Below are 10231 nucleotides of genomic sequence, written 5' to 3'. Positions count from 1 at the left end.
TCTGGACTCACTGCAGTGCATCCCCAGTGGTGCCAGTGCACTCTCTGGACTCAATGCACTGCATCCCCAGTGCTGCCAGTGCACTCTCTGGACTCACTGCACTGCATCCCCAGTGGTGCCAGTGCATTCTCTGGACTCTCTGCAGTGCATCACCAGTGGTGCCAGTGCACTCTCTGGACTCACTGAGGTGCATCCCCAGTGGTGCCAGTGCAATCTCTGGACTCACTGCAGTGCATCCCCAGTGGTGCCAATGCACACTCTGGACTCACTGCACTGCATCCCCAGTGGTGCCAGTGCACTCTCTGGACTCACTGCAGTGCATCCCCAGTGTTCACAGTGCACTCTCTGCACTCACTACACTGTATCCCCAGTGGTGCCAGTGCACTCTCTGGACTCACTGCACTGCATCCCCAGTGGTGCCAGTGCACTCTGTGGACGCACTGCACTGCATCCCCAGTGGTGTCAGTGCACTCTCTGGACTCACTGCACTGCATCCCCAGTGGTGCCAGTGCACTCTCTGGACTCACTGCACTGCATCTCCAGTTTTGCCAGTGAAGTCTTTGGACTCACTGCACTGCATCCCCAGTGGTGCCAGTGCACTCTCTGCACTCACTGCACTGCATCCCCAGTGGTGCCAGTGCACTCTCTGGACTCACTGCACTGCATGACCAGTGGTGCCACTGCACTCTCTGGACTCACTGTACTGCATCCCCACTGGTACCAGTGCACTCTGTGGACTCACTGTACTGCATCCCCAGTGGTGACAGTGCACTCTCTGGACTCACTGCACTGCATCGCCAGTGGTGCCAGTGCACTCTCTGGACTCACTGCACTGCATCCCCAGTGGTGCCAGTGCACTCTCTGGACTCACTGCACTGCATCCCCAGTGGTGCCAGTGCACTCTCTGGACTCACTGCAGTGCATCCACAGTGGTGCCAGTGCACTCACTGGACTCACTGCAGTGCATTCCCTCTGGTGCCAGTGCACTCTCTGGACTCACTGCACTGCATCCCCAGTGGTGCCAGTGCACTCTCTGGACTCACTGCAGTGCATCCCCAGTGCTGCCAGTGCATTCTCTGGACTCACTGCAGTGCATCACCAGTGGTGCCAGTGCACTCTCTGGACTCACTGAGGTGCATCCCCAGTGGTGCCAGTGCAATCTCTGGACTCACTGCAGTGCATCCCCAGTGGTGCCAGTGCACACTCTGGACTCACTGCACTGCATCCCCAGTGGTGCCAGTGCACTCTCTGGACTCACTGCACTGCATCCCCAGTGTTCACAGTGCACTCTCTGCACTCACTACACTGCATCCCCAGTGGTGCCAGTGCACTCTCTGGACTCACTGCACTGCATCCCCAGTGGTGCCAGTGCACTCTGTGGACTCACTGCACTGCATCCCCAGTGGTGTCAGTGCACTCTCTGGACTCACTGCACTGCATCCCCAGTGGTGCCAGTGCACTCTCTGGACTCACTGCACTGCATCCCCAGTGGAGCCCGTGCACTCTCTGGACTCACTGAAGTGCATCCCCAGTGGTGCCAGTGCACTCTCTGGAATCACTGCAATGCATCCCCGTTGGTGCCAGTGCACTCTCTGGACTCACTGCAGTGCATCCCCAGTGGTGCCAGTGCACTCTCTGGACTCACTGAAGTGCATTCTCAGTGGTGCCAGTGCACTCTCTGGACTCACTGCACTGCATTCCCAGTGGTGCCAGTACACTCACAGGACTGACTGCACTGCATCCCCAGTGGAGCCAGTGCGCTCTCTGGACTCACTGCACTGCATCCCCATTGGTGCCAGTGCATTCTCTGGACTCACCGCACTGCACCCTGAGTGGTGCCAGTGCACTCTCTGCACTCACTGCAGTGCATCCCCAGTGGTGCCAGTGCACTCTCTGGACTCACTGTACTGCATCCCCAGTGTTGCCAGTGCACTCTCTGGAGTAACTGCAGTGCATCCCCAGTGGTGCCAAAGCACTCTCTGGACTCCCGGCACCGCATCCCCAGTGGTGCCAGTGCACTCTCTGGGCTCACTGCAGTGCATCCCCAGTGGTGCCAGTGCACTCTCTTGACTCACTGCACTGCATCTCCAGTGGTGCCAGTGTACTCACTGGACTCACTGCACTGCATTCCTCAGTGGTGCTAGTGCACTCTCTGGACTCACTGCACTGCATCCCCAGTGGTGCCAGTGCACTCTCTGGACTCACTGAACTGCATTCTCAGTGGTTCCAGCGCACTCTGTGGACTCACTGCAGTGCATCCCCAGTGGTGCCAGTGCGCTCTCTGGACTCACTGCAGTGCATCCCCAGTGGTGCCAGTGCACTCTCTGGACTCACTGCACTGCATCCCCAGTGCTGCCAGTGCACTCTCTGGACTCACTGCACTGCATCCCCAGTGGTGCCAGTGCACTCTCTGGACTCACTGCACTGCATCCCCAGTGCTGACAGTGCACTCTCTGGACTCACTGTACTGCATCCCCAGTGGTGCAAGTGCACTCTCTGGACTCACTGCAGTGCATCCCCAGTGGTGCCAGTGCACTCTCTGGACTCACTGCAGTGCATCCCCACTGCTGCCAGTGCACTCTCTGGACTCACAGCAGTGCATCCCCAGTGGTGCCAGTGCACTCTCTGGACTCACTGCACTGCATCCGCAGTGGTGCCAATGCACTCTCTGGACTCACTGCACTGCATCCCCAGTGGTGCCAGTGCACTCTCTGGACTCACTGCACTGCATCCCAAGTGGTGCCAGTGCACTCTCTGGACTCACTGCACTGCATCCCCAGTGGTGCCAGTGCACTCTCTCGAGTCACTGCACTACATCCCCAGTGGTGCCAGTGCGCTCACTGGACTCACTGTACTGCATCATCAGTGGTGCCAGTGCACTCTCTGGAGTGACTGCAGTGCATCCCCAGTGGTGCCAGTGCACTCTCTGGACTCACTGCACTGCATCCCCAGTGGTGCCAATGCACTCTCTGGACTCACTGCACTGCATCCCCAGTGGTGCCAGTGCACTCACTGGACTCACTGCACTGCATCCCAAGTGGTACCAGTGCACTCTCTGGACTCACTGCACTGCATCCCCAGTGGTGCCAGTGCACTCTCTGGACTCACTGCACTGCATCCCCAGTGGTGCCAGTGCACTCTCTGGACTCACTGAAGGGCATTCTCAGTGGTGCCAGTGCACTCTCTGGACTCACTGCAGTGCATCCCCAGTGGTGCCAGTACACTCACTGGACTCACTGCACTGCATCCCCAGTGGTGTCACTGCACTCTCTGGACTCACTGCACTCCATCCCCAGTTGTGCCAGTGCACTCTCTGCACTCACTGCACTGCATACCCAGTGGTGGCAGTGCACTCACTGGACTCACTGCAGTGCATTCCCTCTGGTGCCAGTGCACTCTCTGGACTCACTGCACTGCATCCCCAGTGGTGCCAGTGCACTCTCTGGACTCACTGCACTGCATCCCCAGTGGTGCCAGTGCACTCTCTGGACTCACTGAAGGGCATTCTCAGTGGTGCCAGTGCACTCTCTGGACTCACTGCAGTGCATCCCCAGTGGTGCCAGAGCACTCTCTGGACTCACTGCACTGCATCCCCAGTGGTGCCAGTGCACTCTCTGGACTCACTGCACTGCAGCCCCAGTGGTGCCAGTGCACTCTCTGGACTCACCGCACCGCATCCCCAGTGGTGCCAGTGCACTCTCTGGAGTAACTGCAGTGCATCCCCAGTGGTGCCAGTGCACTCTCTGGACTCCCGGCACCGCATCCCCAGTGGTGCCAGTGCACTCTCTGGGCTCACTGCAGTGCGTCCCCAGTGGTGCCAGTGCACTCTCTTGACTCACTGCACTGCATCCCCAGTGGTGCCAGTGCACTCACTGGATGCACTGCACTGCATCCCTACTGGTGCTAGTGCACTCTCTGGACTCACTGCAGTGCATCCCCAGTGGTACCAGTGCACTCTCTGGACTCACTGAAGTGCATTCTCAGTGGTGCCAGTGCACTCTGTGGACTCACTGCAGTGCATCCCCAGTGGTGCCAGTGCGCTCTCTGGACTCACTGCAGTGCATCCCCAGTGGTGCCAGTGCACTCTCTGGACTCACTGCACTGCATCCCCAGTGCTGCCAGTGCACTCTCTGGACTCACTGCACTGCATCCCCAGTGGTGCCAGTGCACTCTCTGGACTCACTGCACTGCATCCCCAGTGGTGCCAGTGCACTCTCTGGACTCACTGCAGTGCATCCCCAGTGGTGCCAGTGCACTCTCTGGACTCACTGCACTACATCCCCAGTGGTACCAGTGCACTCTGTGGACTCACTGCAGTGCATCCCCAGTGGTGCCAGTGCACTCTCTGGACTCACTGCACTGCATCCCCAGTGCTGCCAGTGCACTCTCTGGACTCACTGCACTGCATCCCCAGTGGTGCCAGTGCACTCTCTGGACTCACTGAAGTGCATCCCCAGTGGTGCCAGTGCACTCTCTGGAGTCACTGCACTGCATCCCCAGTGGTGCTAGTGCACTCTGTGGACTCACTGCAGGGCATCCCCAGTGGTGCCAGTGCACTCTCTGGACTCACTGAAGGGCATTCTCAGTGGTGCCAGTGCACTCTCTGGACTCACTGCAGTGCATCCCCAGTGGTGCCAGTACACTCACTGGACTGACTGCACTGCATCCCCAGTGGTGCCAGTGCACTCTCTGGACTCACCGCACCGCATCCCCAGTGGTGCCAGTGCACTCTCTGGAGTAACTGCAGTGCATCACCAGTGGTGCCAGTGCACTCTCTGGACTCACTGCACTGCATCCCCAGTGGTGCCAGTGCACTCTCTGGACTCCCGGCACCGCATCCCCAGTGGTGCCAGTGCACTCTCTGGGCTCACTGCAGTGCATCCCCAGTGGTGCCAGTGCACTCTCTTGACTCACTGCACTGCATCCCTAGTGGTGCCAGTGTACTCTCTGGATTCACTGCACTGCATCCCCAGTGGTGCTAGTGCACTCTCTGGACTCACTGCAGTGCATCCCCAGTGGTGCCAGTGCACTCTCTGGAGTCACTGCACTGCATCCCCAGTGGTGCTAGTGCACTCTGTGGACTCACTGCAGTGCATCCCCAGTGGTGCCAGTGCACTCTCTGGACTCACTGAAGGGCATTCTCAGTGGTGCCAGTGCACTCTCTGGACTCACTGCAGTGCATCCCCAGTGGTGCCAGTACACTCACTGGACTGACTGCACTGCATCCCCAGTGGTGCCAGTGCACTCTCTGGACTCACCGCACCGCATCCCCAGTGGTGCCAGTGCACTCTCTGGAGTAACTGCAGTGCATCACCAGTGGTGCCAGTGCACTCTCTGGACTCACTGCACTACATCCCCAGTGGTGCCAGTGCACTCTCTGGACTCACTGCACTGCCTCCCCAGTGGTGCCAGAGCACTCTCTGGACTCACTGCAGTGCATCCCCAGTGGTACCAGTGAACTCTCTGGACTCACTGCACTGCATCCCCAGTGGTGCCAGTGCACTCTCTGGACTCACTGCACTGCATCCCCAGTGGTGCCAGTGCACTCTCTGGACTCCCGGCACCGCATCCCCAGTGGTGCCAGTGCACTCTCTGGACTCACTGCACTGCATCCCCAGTGGTGCCAGAGCACTCTCTGGACTCACTGCAGTGCATCCCCAGTGGTGCCAGTGCACTCTCTGGACTCACTGCACTGCATCCCCAGTGGTGCCAGTGCACTCTCTGGACTCACTGCACTGCATCCCCAGTGGTGCCAGTGCACTCTCTGGACTCCCGGCACCGCATCCCCAGTGGTGCCAGTGCACTCTCTGGGCTCACTGCAGTGCATCCCCAGTGGTGCCAGTGCACTCTCTTGAGTAACTGCACTGCATCCCTAGTGGTGCCAGTGTACTCTCTGGATTCACTGCACTGCATCCCCAGTGGTGACAGTGCACTCTCTGGACTCACTGCACTGCATCCCCAGTGGTGCCAGTGCACTCTCTGGAGTCACTGCACTGCATCCCCAGTGGTGCCAGTGCAATCTCTGGACTCACTGCACTGCATCCCCAGTGGTGCCAGTGCACTCTCTGGACTCACTGCACTGCATCCCCAGTGGTGTCACTGCACTCTCTGGACTCACTGCACTGCATCCCCAGTTGTGCCAGTGCACTCTCTGCACTCACTGCACTGCATACCCAGTGGTGCCAGTGCACTCACTGGACTCACTGCAGTGCATATCCTCTGGTGCCAGTGCACTCTCTGGACTCACTGCACTGCATCCCCAGTGGTGCCAGTGCACTCTCTGGACTCACTGCACTGCATCCCCAGTGGTGCCAGTGCACTCTCTGGACTCACTGAAGGGCATTCTCAGTGGTGCCAGTGCACTCTCTGGACTCACTGCACTGCATCCCCAGTGGTGCCAGAGCACTCTCTGGACTCACTGCACTGCATCCCCAGTGGTGCCAGTGCACTCTCTGGACTCACTGCACTGCAGCCCCAGTGGTGCCAGTGCACTCTCTGGACTCACTGCACTGCATCCCCAGTATTGCCAGTGCACTCTCTGGACTCACTGCACTGCATCCCCAGTGCTGCCAGTGCACTCTCTGGACTCACTGCACTGCATCCCCAGTGGTGCCACTGCACTCTCTGGACTCACTGCACTGCATGTCCAGTGGTGCCAGTGCACTCTCTGCACTCACTGCACTGCATCCCCAGTGGTGCCAGTGCACTCACTGGACTCACTGAAAAGCATTCCCTCTGGTGCCAGTGCACTCTCTGGACTCACTGCACTGCATCCCCAGTGGTGCCAGTGCACTCTCTGGACTCACTGCAGTGCATCCCCAGTGGTGCCAGTGCACTCTCTGGACTCACTGCAGTGCATCACCAGTGGTGCCAGTGCACTCTCTGGACTCACTGCACTGCATCCCCAGTGGTGCCAGAGCACTCTCTGGACTCACTGCACTGCATCCTCTGTGCTGCCACTGCACTCTCTGGACTCACTGCAGTGCATCCCCAGTGGTGCCAGAGCACTCTCTGGACTCACTGCACTGCATCCTCTGTGCTGCCAGTGCACTCTCTGGACTCACTGCACTGCATCCCCAGTGGTGCCAGTGCACTCTCTGAACTCACTGTACTGCATCTCCAGTGGAGCGCGTGCACTCTCTGGACTCACTGAAGTGCATCTCCAGTGGTGCCAGTGCACTCTCTGGACTCACTGCACTGCATCCACAGTGGTGCTAGTGCACTCTGTGGACTCACTGCAGTGCATCCCCAGTGGTGCCAGTGCACTCTCTGGACTCACTGAAGGGCATTCTCAGTGGTGCCAGTGCACTCTCTGGACTCACTGCAGTGTTTCCCCAGTGGTGCCAGTGCACTCTCTGGACTGACTGCACTGCATCCCCAGTGGTGCCAGTGCACTCTCTGGACTCACCGCACCGCATCCCCAGTGGTGCCAGTGCACTCTCTGGAGTAACTGCAGTGCATCCCCAGTGGTGCCAGTGCACTCTCTGGACTCCCGGCACCGCATCCCCAGTGGTGCCAGTGCACTCTCAGGGCTCACTGCAGTGCATCCCCAGTGGTGCCAGTGCACTCTCTTGACTCACTGCACTGCATCCCCAGTGGTGCCAGTGCACTCACTGGATGCACTGCACTGCATCCCTACTGGTGCTAGTGCACTCTCTGGACTCACTGCAGTGCATCCCCAGAGGTGCCAGTGCACTCTCTGGACTCACTGAAGTGCATTCTCAGTGGTGCCAGTGCACTCTGTGGACTCACTGCAGTGCATCCCCAGTGGTGCCAGTGCGCTCTCTGGACTCACTGCAGTGCATCCCCACTGGTGCCAGTGCACTCTCTGGACTCACTGCACTGCATCCCCAGTGCTGCCAGTGCACTCTCTGGACTCACTGCAGTGCATCCCCAGTGGTGCCAGTGCACTCTCTGGACTCACTGCACTGCATCCCCAGTGGTGCCAGTGCACTCTCTGGACTCACTGCAGTGCATCCCCAGTGGTGCCAGTGCACTCTCTGGACTCACTGCACTACATCCCCAGTGGTACCAGTGCACTCTGTGGACTCACTGCAGTGCATCACCAGTGGTGCCAGTGCACTCTCTGGACTCACTGCACTGCATCCCCAGTGCTGCCAGTGCACTCTCTGGACTCACTGCACTGCATCCCCAGTGGTGCCAGTGCACTCTCTGGACTCACTGAAGTGCATCCCCAGTGGTGCCAGTGCACTCTCTGGAGTCACTGCACTGCATCCCCAGTGGTGCTAGTGCACTCTGTGGACTCACTGCAGGGCATCCCCAGTGGTGCCAGTGCACTCTCTGGACTCACTGAAGGGCATTCTCAGTGGTGCCAGTGCACTCTCTGGACTCACTGCAGTGCATCCCCAGTGGTGCCAGTACACTCACTGGACTGACTGCACTGCATCCCCAGTGGTGCCAGTGCACTCTCTGGACTCACCGCACCGCATCCCCAGTGGTGCCAGTGCACTCTCTGGAGTAACTGCAGTGCATCACCAGTGGTGCCAGTGCACTCTCTGGACTCACTGCACTGCATCACCAGTGGTGCCAGTGCACTCTCTGGACTCACTGCACTGCATCCCCAGTGGTGCCAGAGCACTCTCTGGCCTCACTGCAGTGCATCCCCAGTGGTGCCAGTGCACTCTCTGGACTCACTGCACTGCATCCCCAGTGGTGCCAGTGCACTCTCTGGACTCACTGCACTGCATCCCCAGTGGTGCCAGTGCACTCTCTGGACTCCCGGCACCGCATCCCCAGTGGTGCCAGTGCACTCTCTGGGCTCACTGCAGTGCATCCCCAGTGGTGCCAGTGCACTCTCTTGACTCACTGCACTGCATCCCTAGTGGTGCCAGTGTACTCTCTGGATTCACTGCACTGCATCCCCAGTGGTGCTAGTAAACTCTCTGGACTCACTGCAGTGCATCCCCAGTGGTGCCAGTGCACTCTCTGGAGTCACTGCACTGCATCCCCAGTGGTGCTAGTGCACTCTGTGGACTCACTGCAGTGCATCCCCAGTGGTGCCAGTGCACTCTCTGGACTCACTGAAGGGCATTCTCAGTGGTGCCAGTGCACTCTCTGGACTCACTGCAGTGCATCCCCAGTGGTGCCAGTACACTCACTGGACTGACTGCACTGCATCCCCAGTGGTGCCAGTGCACTCTCTGGACTCACCGCACCGCATCCCCAGTGGTGCCAGTGCACTCTCTGGAGTAACTGCAGTGCATCACCAGTGGTGCCAGTGCACTCTCTGGACTCACTGCACTACATCCCCAGTGGTGCCAGTGCACTCTCTGGACTCACTGCACTGCCTCCCCAGTGGTGCCAGAGCACTCTCTGGACTCACTGCAGTGCATCCCCAGTGGTGCCAGTGCACTCTCTGGACTCACTGCACTGCATCCCCAGTGGTGCCAGTGCACTCTCTGGACTCACTGCACTGCATCCCCAGTGGTGCCAGTGCACTCTCTGGACTCCCGGCACCGCATCCCCAGTGGTGCCAGTGCACTCTCTGGACTCACTGCAGTGCATCCCCAGTGGTGCCAGTGCACTCTCTGGACTCACTGCACTGCATCCCCAGTGGTGCCAGTGCACTCACTGGATTCACTGCACTGCATCCCCAGTGGTGCTAGTGCACTCTCTGGACTCACTGCAGTGCATCCCCAGTGGTACCAGTGCACTCTCTGGACTCACTGAAGTGCATTCTCAGTGGTGCCAGTGCACTCTGTGGACTCACTGCAGTGCATCCCCAGTTTTGCCAGTGCGCTCTCTGGACTCACTGCAGTGCATCCCCAGTGGTGCCAGTGCACTCTCTGGACTCACTGCAGTGCATCCCCAGTGGTGCCAGTGCGCTCTCTGGACTCACTGCAGTGCATCCCCAGTGGTGCCAGTGCACTCTCTGGACTCAATGCACTGCATCCCCAGTGCTGCCAGTGCACTCTCTGGACTCACTGCACTGCATCCCCAGTGGTGCCAGTGCATTCTCTGGACTCTCTGCAGTGCATCACCAGTGGTGCCAGTGCACTCTCTGGACTCACTGAGGTGCATCCCCAGTGGTGCCAGTGCAATCTCTGGACTCACTGCAGTGCATCCCCAGTGGTGCCAGTGCACACTCTGGACTCACTGCACTGCATCCCCAGTGGTGCCAGTGCACTCTCTGGACTCACTGCAGTGCATCCCCAGTGTTCACAGTGCACTCTCTGCACTCACTACACTGTATCCCCAGTGGTGCCAGTGC

Source organism: Anser anser, assembly GCF_964211835.1.
Source record: "Anser anser genome assembly, chromosome: 14".
Taxonomy (NCBI): Eukaryota; Metazoa; Chordata; class Aves; order Anseriformes; family Anatidae; genus Anser; species Anser anser.
This window is presented reverse-complemented; position numbering follows the sequence as displayed.